Source organism: Petaurus breviceps, unplaced genomic scaffold, assembly GCF_028583685.1.
Source record: "Petaurus breviceps papuanus isolate PSGF00001 unplaced genomic scaffold, PetGlider_PUasm1.0 126, whole genome shotgun sequence".
NCBI classification, from domain to species: domain Eukaryota; kingdom Metazoa; phylum Chordata; class Mammalia; order Diprotodontia; family Petauridae; genus Petaurus; species Petaurus breviceps.
Window position 1 is genome coordinate 69,326,017 of NW_027185655.1, and position 12,369 is coordinate 69,338,385.

Below are 12,369 nucleotides of genomic sequence, written 5' to 3' on the forward strand. Positions count from 1 at the left end.
GATACTGGATAGAGTACTTACATTTTGCAATTCACTTACCAAATATTTTTAAATTCTCTATTCATTATATCATCTTTTTGGACCTTGCATTTTTATCTTTAAAAATCTTTTTCTTGTATTTACTCTTCTTTTCCTTTTTCCTGTCTTCTTTTTTACTTCCTTTTCTGACTCTCTCTGACTTTACCTGCCTACCTTCTTCCTTCCTGTCTTCCTTCCTCTCTTTTTCCTTCCTTCCTTCCACTTCCTTTCCTTCCTCTACCTGACTAAGATTAACTGCTGAAACATCTCAGGAAGTGCTTATCCAACCTGTACTCAAAGGTTTCAAGTGAGGAGTAAGCCCGCTACTCAGTAACTGGCCATTTTGAGACGATGCTAATTTTAAGGAGATTCGCCCTGATATGTGAAATGTAAATCTATAACTTCACCCCTTGCTTCTCTTTCTGTTCTTCGAAGCCCAGAAAAAGAAAAAAAAGTCTAATTCTTTTTCCAAGATGGAGGCAGCTCTAGAAACATGCATCTCCACCCAGCTTACCATTTGGTAATAAGTATTCTAGCCATCAGAAACCATAAAAAAAAACCTCAGGCCACTCCCTTCTGCTTCTTCCGTGGCATTGTACATGTTCTCTCATTTGATCCTTGTATTAACCCTGTGTGGTGGGTGCTATTATTATCCCCATTTTACAAATAAGGAAACTAAGGCTAAGTGAGGTTAAATGACTTGCCCAGAGTCACATAGCTAATAAGTGCCTGAGGCAGAATTTGAATTCACTTTTTCCTGCCTCCAAGTTCAGTGTTCTTACATAGGGCCAAATCACTAGCTGTCGCCTAGCTATTGGATAACAGGAAGATAAGGTGATTGGTGCCCAGTCAGGTTTTTCTACTGTACCCTCACAAAGTGAGTGATGCCTCCTACATATTGAGTATACTTTCTTGCACTACTTCCAGAGTGCTTTCATTTTTCCTTAAATGGTATGTTCTCCGATTCCTTTACCATCTTGGTAATGTCCTGCTCCACACTGCTTTATCTGGATAACCCTTTTTCATGTACCCCAGCCTTCACAAAAATACCATGCCCAAAACTAAATTCACTCCTCTAAGTGTGTGACCTGACCAGGATAGGGCGGTGAGGAGCTATTCACTTTCTCATTGCGGTCACTATTCATCTCTTATTTGTAAAAGTAATCAGCAAATGGCAGTACCATGGTATAAATGCCATAGTATCAACCTTCCCTCCCTCCCTCTTTACTAAAACTGAGGACAAAATTCAGATAGTGCTTTATGACTTGCAAAGCATAATCCTCATAAGATATTGGAACCACCCTTATCTCCATGTTGCAGATAAGGAAAAGGGGGGGGGGTGGCTCATAGAGAACCAACTAGTTCATGATTACACTACTAATAACAACAAGAATTGCAACTAAAAATCAAGTCTTTAGACATCAAGTTGGGTGCTTGTTCCAATATTTCATTCTAATAATGGGTACTTTGCTTCATAGATTCATCTAGAGCACAAAAGTAGGCCACAGAGACAAAACTTCTTTAAAAACTTAGATCCACTGTGCAAAAGTAAACTATTACCATATTATCAAAGTGAAACCACTTACTATATTACTTAAGTGTTGTCATAAATGCATAAATACATAGAAATGTGGAGACTAATATTTATTTGGTGCATATTTGAGAATCTTTAAAAGAAAGATCTATCGTATGTAGGAGGTAAAATACTATTTTTGCAGAGCTCCTACAAAACATACTTTTTTGATTTATTCTTAAGGATGGAATGGTTCATTAATATAAATGTAGACTCAACTAAGAGACTATTCTTTCAATTAAATTGACTGGATTGAATACAGGCCTTCAATTAGTTTGACTATATATGTTTAATGGATTAAGACTAAGGACATGTTTCCTTTATACTCATTTGTCTAATCATATAGGCTCATTCAATCTCAACTGTGAGCTCTAAACCTTGCCAACATTTAATTTGTGGGGTGGTTTGGCAGGAAGCCTCCCTTTAAAAGCTAGGTAGACAAGTAGAGCTGGTCATCCCACTTGGTGTAATAGTATCCCAACAATGCTACTGCTGTTAATTCCTATGGAAGCCTGTAATAGGGATCTTGATTTAAACAATTATTTTATTGTTTTATAGTCAAATATCTACTTAAAGTCTGGAGAATTTAGTGAAAATACAGTGCCAGATGATATCTTTTAGGAAATATCCCTACTAATTTCCCTCAAAGATAGGAAAATGCTAGTAAGGAAAGGAATAATAGGAATAATGTATTTAGTGCTTTATAGCTTAAATTGCTAGGCAGGTAGATAGGGCATTTATTACACACTTAATATTTCCTGAGTACTGTGCTACAGGCCAAGGGTACAAATATAGGCAAGCAAGACTATCTCTGACAGGGGTATGCTAATAAATATATAACAACTAGCTCTTCATATTTATTTATCTGAGTATCTGTTGTTCCTTTTTACCACCACTTCCCTCTCCCATCCCCACCTCCACCACCATACCCCAGGAGAAAGCACACACTTTGCAGACATTATTTTTGTCTTTCCTTATATCCTCAACACAGTACAATGCCTGTCCCATAGTAAGTACTTAATAAATGTTTATTGAATTCAATTAAACTGAATGAAAGTATAGAGGCAAAATACATAGGAAGAAAACATAAATCAATTTAACTGAATTCAATATATATATGAAATGCCTACTGTGGTATTTTCTGTGACCTGAAGGAATACCTAAAGCACAGATTTGACCATGTCACACACATCCTACCCCCCTCACTCAATAAACTCCAGTGGCTATCACCTCCAGGATCAAAAACAGAATCCTCTGGTTGGCATTTAGAGTCCTTCATAACCTTCTCCTTCTGCCTTTCCAATCATCTTATGCTTCATCCTTTCCCCTGATTCCCACATACTCTGAGATCCAGTGACACTAGTTTCCTTTCTATTCCTTGAACAAGATACTGTATCTCTCCATAGCAGGCATTTTGACTGGCTGTTCCCCATACCTAGAGTATTCTTCCTCCTCATTTTTGACTCCTAACTTCTCTGAATTCCTTCAAAATTCCACCTTCTCCAAGGAAATCTACTTCCCTTTAACTCTAGTGCCTTCCCTCTGTTGATCATTTCAAATTTATTCTCTTCGTCACAGTAGTTGGCAGTTTGTTTCCACCATTCCGTTGTGAGCTCCTTGAGAGCAGGGACTATCTAGTATCTTGGTCTTGTCCCCAACATTTAGCACCGCAGACACTTCATAAATGTTTATTGACTGACTAACTGTCGTGAGGCAAGGAGAGGAGTTAGAAAGCTGTAATAGCAGTTCAGGGAGGAGGTAATGAGACCAAAGCGAGGGTGGTGTGATAGTAATGGCAATTAAAGATTCCCCTGTATTGGCTTGGTTTTCAAATTGATTGTGTTAAAACCCAGAGCTTGTTAATCCCACCTGTGGGATGGGCTTGTTGATGTGAAAAGAAAGTCCTGAACTGGGAGGAGCTGGTGACGTAGATTTGGAGACACTAGAGAGAGGCGGAAGATCTTTTTGGAAGCAGCACCTCGTGGAGAGAGAGAGACTAAGAGAATTGCTGGTGGCCGCTTTGAATTGCCCTGGACTTTTGAGACCTGCCCCCTGAGCTGCCAAGGACTGAGGAGACATGGCTGTTTTGCTGGTACTTTGTCTGTCTGTTTTGATGTTGTTTTGCCAGATTTGTCCACTGGTGAAAGACCAGTGACAAGACTTTTGTTGAAGAAGTCCTGGAACCTGGCTGTTTGCTAAGAAGCCCTGAGACTGTCCTGCAGACAGAGAATGAATACTGTCCACTGGTGAGGGACAGTGCTGTTGTTGCAGGGGTCTGGGAGCCTTTCTGTTGGTTCAGAAGCCCTGAAGAAGGATTTTCTTGTTGTATGTTTACAGAAATCCTGGGAGAGGGCTTTGCTAATGTGTTCAGGGGTTCTAGGACTGTTCTACAGACAGAGGATAAATTCATGAAGGGACTGGCAATGTATCTTATGGCCTTGCTAAGCCTTGTCTCCCCAGGAACTAAGATTGCTGAGAACTTGCCTAGTGTCAAGATGAAGAAAAGACCTCCATTTGGGTATTAGGTGCTGTGTTTAAACTTGATGTAACTCTGGGGTAGATTCAATTGTGATCCAGGGGTGGGGAACTTTTGACCTTATTGTGCTCTGTGATTGACAAATGAAGGTACTTTACCTATGTTTGGAAACTAATCTCCATTTGAGAAGAGGGGTTTTGTGGTGGACTTAATTAAGGTATACCTAGGGGTGGAGTAGTATTTAGAACAGGGACTTTGTAATTGATTGAATGATTGGAAGGTCCTGGGGTGGGGTAGTACTTGGAGATTATTTAATCACACTTAGTAAATGCTGTATTTTGAATGATGTCATGTTTTGATCTTCTCTGTTCTTGGTTTGTCACTGAATAAAATAGAGAGCACCTATGCTGGTATTTTGAACCTGGGAAGTTGCCTTTCTTTTGGCATTACATTACCTTATGGCATAGTCTGCAAGGAGTACAAAGCATAGTGCCTCTATTTGTTCCAGGATCCATGGCCATTTAGATTGAGATTGTAAGGCCAAGGATCCTGGAGGGGTGGAATGTGATAGTAATGGCAATTAAATTCACATCAACAAGTCCATCCCACAGGTGGGATTAACAAGCTCTGGGTTTTAACACAATCAATTTGAAAACCAAGCCAATACAGGGGAATCTTTAATTGCCATTACTATCACAGGTGGCGACTATGTGAGTGTGAAGAAGCACACAGGCATGAGAGATATGCGAAGATGGAAAGAGCAAGACTTGTGAATGAATTATATATATATATATATAGCATAAATAAGAATGAGGATGACTCTGAAGTGGTGAGACTAGGTGACTGGGGAAATGGTGTTGCCCTCAATGGTATTAGGAAAGTTCTGAAGAGAGGACAGCATTTCTCTAATTCAGAGATATCGGCTTCCTTTTGTTTTGTTTTTGTCAAATTTCTTGAAACTGATTAAGTCAAGTGGGCACACTACTGGAGGTCCCTTTGTCATAGTTTTCATCTGGTTCAATGTTAGCTTACTAAAGGATGGTATCTGAGTCTTTTTTTCTAATGCTATTCAATAGCAATTAGGCCAAAATTTATTTTCCAAAGGTTTCTGTTCAATAAACACTTTCTGTTTCCTATCCATTTACTATATAACAATTGATAAATGAATGATAATTTACTGAACTGAAACCTGTCTACTCTATTTATATATAAGCTGTGACATTGAAGAGAGGAATAAAATCCTGGACCTGAAGTCAGGACTGGATTCCAATTTCACCTCTGACGTTATTATGACTTTACCTCTCTTAGCTTCAATTACTTCATCTGTAAAATGAGACATTACTTCTAATGAATAACCTCTGAAAACCCTTTCAGATCCCAAGTTTATGATTCTAAATCTAAAAAACTTAGCCACTAAAAATAAATAAAAAATGTCCCTGGGTTTATTGTGCCCCACCGTTTAGTTTCCATAGTGATAACCATCATGAAATAACTGAAAGGAGATTAGAGTGACAAATCCATACTTTAAAAAAAAATCTTCAAATTTAATTGAATGCTTGATATTCTAAATGGTTGGTCTCTGTATATGACATTAGAACTGAAGAACACTGAAATTAGTATTCTTGATATAAATGAAACCAGAAAACATGAAAATATTGGTTAAAAATGGTTAAACAGAAGAAGAGTTCACAGGTTCTTCTAGGAGAGTCAAAGAGTTAGAACATTTTGGATTTGGGGTCGGGGTATTCAGAAGCTATTAAACAGGGCTACAGAGCTGGAGGTAGGAGATGATGTGAATATTCCCATTGGCCCTTGCCTAGAGGGGAGTAGAAAGGACCAATGGGAATTCCCCTTCAGAGTGTGCTAGAACACCTTGCTCAAATATGCTTTTAGCTCTCAACACGATGTGTGATTTCATGTTGTGTTGGGTCATTTTACCTCGCAATGCTCCTCATGAATGCAAAACAGACAGAAAAGCATGAAGAATGTTGCAGTTCATCTTCCAAGATCTGCAAAGAATGATGAAGAAAAATTCTGTGGAAAATATTGATGAAACTAAGACTGCTAATAGTTTGCCATGATCTTAGATGGTTTCAATGCATAGGTAGGTAAAAGGGTAGAAAACAACAAAAACAACTGTGATTAAAACTGTAATTTAGTATCAAGAAATGAAATAGGATTGTTCTCCCAAACCCCAAATTACTAATCCTCTTCCATCATGTCCCATTTACCTTGTATATGTTTGTAGTTACTTGCATGTTGTCTTGCCAATTAGAATGTGAACTCATTGAGGGCAAGGACCATGTCTTGGACTTTCTTTGTATCCCCAGCTCTTAAACCAGTGCCGGCACATGGTAAATACTTATTAAATGATTGTTGATTGTTTGATGGATGGATGGAGTTTGGTGAAGGACTGCTTCTATTCTGCAGCATCACTCACCCTCCCACCCCCACCCTGTCCCTTTCTGTGCATTCCTAAGGAAACTGCTTCTTTCCCTCCTCTAATTATACTCCTAATTTGAGTAGAGATTCCCTCTGATCCACTGCCAAACAGAATACAATTGCCAGGCCCTTTTTTCCTGTGATAAAAACAGAAGGTACTCAATAATGAAATTCTTAAAGATCTCATTTGATTTAATTCTCAGGAACAATAGAGCCTAAACCTTTTTTGAATGCATGATGTTTGGGAATATAAAATCTAAAGATAGTCTTGGTATCCTATGAGAAAAGAAGACTATTGTTCTGCGATTTTTGAGAGGGCACCTAGGTCCATCTGAGAAAGGGAGATACTAGCTTTACTGGAAGCACTGAGAATTTTCTTGATACTGATGAATGGGTAACATTGATTAGTGGTAAGATAACAGCATTAATGAAGATCCTGATTGGGTCATTCCTTTTCATCTTACCATTCTGCCAGTCATGGAGCTACTATGTCCTTAGAGAATGGTTGCTATTGTCAAAGACTGACAAGGAAAATACAGAAAAGGAGAGAGTTTGAACAATATGTTCTCATCACTTAAAAAGAATTAAATGAGGCAGACCCAGTTCATGGAGAGGGCCCAACTCTGTTGTTTACTGTTGATTTATCTTGGTAATTGAGCTGTAAATCATAGGGGCTCCACATGGGCTAGGTCACCAAATCTGTTTGCCTGTCAGAATAACATTATGCCTGTAGTATAGATAGATACCTGCCAGCAATGGACAGGCCTCCTCCAAATGACTCAAGGAGAGGAAATTTCACCACCTCCCCTGGGAGATTATTTTATGGCTTTAAAAGTCTACTCCACTATGAGAGTCTTCTTGATTAAGCCCATTTTTCTCTTTTCTTGATTTCATCCATTTATTCTTAGGTAATCCCCCTAAAGACCACCTTCACAATCCTTCTCTTTCTTCAAGACTCAATTATCTCCACATTGTTATCATTCCTCCCTCCTCACTCTCCTCATTCTCCCCATACACCCACACATACAGAGGCTCCTGAACTTTTTGGCCAAACTACATATATTTAATTCTTTTAATCTTTCCTCATACATCAAAACCTCCAGCTTCTTAATCATTTTAGTTCTTCTAATAAGCAGTGAATTTGAGTCATGGGAAGAAGGGGGGAAAGGGAGAGAGGGAGATGTGGTTTCCCTCTCAAGCTTTTCTCATGTCAACCCCCTCCCCATGTCTTCAATCACTCGCCAAAGCTTTGTAAGCAAATGGCTATTCATCAACAGAAATGGGTTTTGTTGGAATGGTGAATTTTATCCCAGAAAACATTTCTTCTGATTTTAGCACCTCCTAGCATAAATCAGTATTTGTTCAAGCTGTAAAATGGAAGAACCTAAAGGAAATCTAGGGGTTTTCTTAAGTTTCTCAATTTCTCAAACACAGCTTAGTTACAGAAAACAAGTTTGTTTTTTTTAAAAACTGGACACATCATGTTGTGTCCTTAAAAGAAAGTGAGCATTTTCTTAAGAAGCTTTGTCCCCTTCATTTCTAAATTAACGAAGAAATAAATATGAGTCAATAAATGCAATTCTTCTCTGAAAACCTTCCTGATAAATGATAATTCTATTCTTTCTCCCAAGAGAGACACAAATATCATATTTCCTGGCTTCAAGGTGATCAACATCTGACCCAGTCTTTCATTCCACTACTCTCTAATGTTCATTCACTGTTACAGTCAAGCCAGTCTCTTCATTAAACCACATTATTTCCATCTGGTGGCTTAAACATAGGCTGTTTCCTTTATTGAAATGCTTTCCTCGTTTCTCTCTACACATATAAAACTTAGCCATTCTTCAAGGCCCAGCACAGCTTTCATCTACTTTGAAAACCCTTCCTTGTTTATTCAATATCTCATAAAACATGACCTCCCTATAAGATTTTTAACCTTACATACAATTTAAAACTTAATTATATATCATTCTGTATTTTTCCTTATTTCATGTATGTTGGTCTTGATAGGAACAACTAGTTGAGGTAGTAGATAGTGTATAGGGCCTAGATTCAGGAAGACCACAGTTAAAATTTGCCTTCAAACTCTTTCTAGCTGTGTGACCCTGGGCAAGTCACTTAACTTCTGTCTGCCTCAGGTTCCTCAATTGTAAAATGAGAATATAGTAGCACCTACATCTCAGAGTTGTTGTGAGGATCAAATGAGATAATATTTGTGAAGAACTTCAAAAACTTTAAAGTATTATATAAATGCAAGCTATTATTTTTGTTACTAATAGTAGTAATCATAGTTATCACTGTTGTAGTAACAGTAGTAGTAAATGGGTTGAGGATAGAGTCCATGTTTTATATGTCTTCCTTATTTCCCAGTGCACTTAGCAAAGTACCAAGTATGTATTAGGTAGTTGATAAATACTGACACCAAGGAGAGTCTTAAGAGAAAAATTATAAGTTCTGAAGATATCCAAAGTTCTCCCTATAAAAGACATGAAAATCAAAACAGAAACTACTCCAGATTTAATAACCAAAAAGTTTTATTCTGGTCTCAATTTCTGATGCTATTTTTGGGTACTTTGATGGATTCAATATTTCAGTGATATAAGTATTCTCAGCATCTACCTATAAAGACTGAAACCTCCTCTGTCTCACATTTTCCCACTCATTCTCACTCATTGTGATTCTCAACCATATTTTTCCTTAAATTTGTTATACTACTACATAATACTACAGGCTCACTTGTTCTACTGATATCTTATGAGTGATGAAATATTCGTTGGTTCACACTCCAGGTGACATCCTTTTCTGTTAATTTATGCCATTGATAATATCTTACATGCTTTCTTGAATGTATCATTGTAAGCAATAAGCAATAACTTAATTACATACAATATAATCAATCCATTGACCTTTGGATTATTTGTATAATTATATCACTGTGCCAAGCACAGATGACATAAACAATAAAGTGAGAGAATCTCTGTTCTCAAGAAGCTTACATTCCAATAGAGGGAAACAATAGATATAGGAGAATGATGTTCAGGGAAGGATATTTTGATCTGAGAAGACATAAGGATGGTGAATGGAACAATTAAACAGTCTCATGAAATGCCCTTTTAAAAGGTGATGGTAATTTTTGTTTTATTGTAATTCTCAAAAACAAAAGGTGACTAGGAGTATGAGTGATATATAAAGCAGTATACATGGTTGCAGAGTTCAGGACTTAATGACTTAGATACCTTTTGAGCATGGTCACTGGAGTTCAGGTTTAGAAGATAGATATTCTCAAACCATGTTTCCTTTGAAAAGTGTTTATTCCACTATCTTTCTCTTTTGTCAGTCTAACATTTGATCAGAAAGATATTAATAGCTGTACTGGGCTGGACTGGGCCACTTGGCAACTTCATTATCCATTACCCAGTTTCAGGTCACTGTTCTAGGTGGAGAGAAGTTTCAGTCATAAGGGAACAGGGCCCCAACTTGGGAAGGACCAGAGTGAAGACTAGGAGGGCAGTGAGCTTACATCTCCTCAGATCACAGCATCAAAAACTTATAGGGTCTCTACACCTAGCTGTGAAAACAGAAGAATATAAAAGCCTAAAGGTCAAGAGTGTCATTCCCCAACCAGGGGTAAAAAGAGCCCAACCTTAACATAAAATCCAAAATCAAGAAATAGGCTGCGAAGATGAGCAAAGAACAAAAAAGTACATGTTCATAAAAAGCTACTATGGTGACAAGGAAGCTCAAGATACAAGCTCAGAAGAAGACAATGACTTGAAAATATCTATAGATATCACTATTATGTCTGTTCCCAAAGATGAGAAGAGAAAAAGGAAAGGAATCTATATGCTCCAAAATATTTATAGTAGCTCTATTTGTGGTGGCAAAGAGCTGAAAATTGCAGGGATGGCCATCAATTGGGGAATGGCTGAAGAATTTCTGGTATATGATCATGATGTAATACTACTGTAAATGCTATTGTGATGAACTGGATGATCTTAGAAAAACATGGAAAGATTTGCATGAAATAATGAAGAGTGAAGTAAATAGAACCAAAACAACACTGTTTGCAGTAACAGCCATATTTTTAAAGAACAACGTTGAGTGAATATTTTACTATTATATTATATTAATATTATTATATTTATATATAATATATATTTTACTATTACAAATACCTAAATTATCTACAAAGACTTATGAAGGAAGATGCTATTTGCATACAAAGAAAGAACAGACAAATAGAAGTATATACAGAATGATTTTCCATACACACACACACACACATTTGTGTCTAATGGGAGTCATCTCTAAGGTAGAGGTGTGAGTGAAGAAAAGAAAAAGGGAAAAAGTTACATGGTAACTTTATTACATATTTAAAAGGAATAGCATATTGTACATAATAGATTTGTGGTTTCATATGCAATCATTTTTCTATTCTACTATGTTAATGAAATGCTCATTTTATTTCTCAAGTTTAGAATAAAATAAAGAACAAAGAAAACATCTACAAACAAAGCCTCAGAGAAAAAATGCAGTTGGACACAAATTCAATAAGAATTTCTGGAAGAGCTAAAGAAAGCAATTAAAAAAGAGCAAAAAAATCATTTTAAAAATCAAATAATAATGATAGAGAATTAGGGAATTAAATGAGAGCAATGCATTAAAATGATGAAAATAGAATGAACAGTTTGGCAAAACAGGAACAGAAAAATATTGAATAAAATAACTCTTTAAAAAAGCAGAATTGACCAAATGGTAAAAGATATATAATGTATGAAAATGAAGAAAACAATTCCTTAAAAATTAGAATTGGTAATGTTAAAGCTAATGACTCTATGAGTCATCAAGAAACAATAACATAAATTTCAAAAACTGAAGCACACATACAGAGAGAGCTAAGTGTAGAAATTCATCCCAACAGGGAAATAGGACAGGAAGGGACAAAAAAAAGCAGGGTGTGATTAGAGAGATAAGATATAAAAAAAGATGTAATGGTTAAAAGCAAAACAGATTTTTGAGGACAGAATGGGATTTTTAAAAAGTAGTATAAATAGAAGAGAATAGGATGGAATGAAAGACATAGTTAGCAATAATAACTGTGAATGGGATAAACTCACCCATAAAATGAAAGAGGATAGCAGAATGGATTAGAAACCACAATCCAACTATGTGTGTTTATAAGAGACACATTTGGAACAGAAACACACAGAGTTAAAATAAGGAACTGGAGTAAAATCTATTATGCTTCAAATAATCTTAACTAAAAGAAATGATCAGAGAAACTCAATTTTGCTAAAAGGTACTATAGAAAATGAAGTAATATTAATATTATCAAACATGTATGTACAAATTGGCAGAGCAGAATTACATCAAATTCTTGAAGAAAACTTTACAATAATTATAGAAGAAATAGGCAGCAAAACTATGCTACTGGAAGACCTCAGTTTAACTCATCTCAAACCTAGATAAATCTAACCATGAAATAAACACCAGAGAGATTTAGGAGATGAATAGAATTTCAGAAAAGTTAAATATGATAGCCCTCTGGAGAAAAACAGAAATAAAAAAATAGTATGTCTTTTTCTCAGATGTGTATGGTACCTTCAAAAAAACTAACCATATATTAGGGCATAAAAACTTCACCAACAAATGCAGAAAACAGAAATATTATATGCATCCTAATTGATCTATAACGAAATAAAAATTTCATTCAATAAATGGTCTTCGAAGCACAGATTAAAGTTAATTAGAAACTAAATAATTTAATCCTAAAGAATGAGTGAGCAAACTATAATGATATAACTATAATGACAGAGACAAGACAACCAAAATTTGAGGGATGTAATCAAAGCATCTGCCA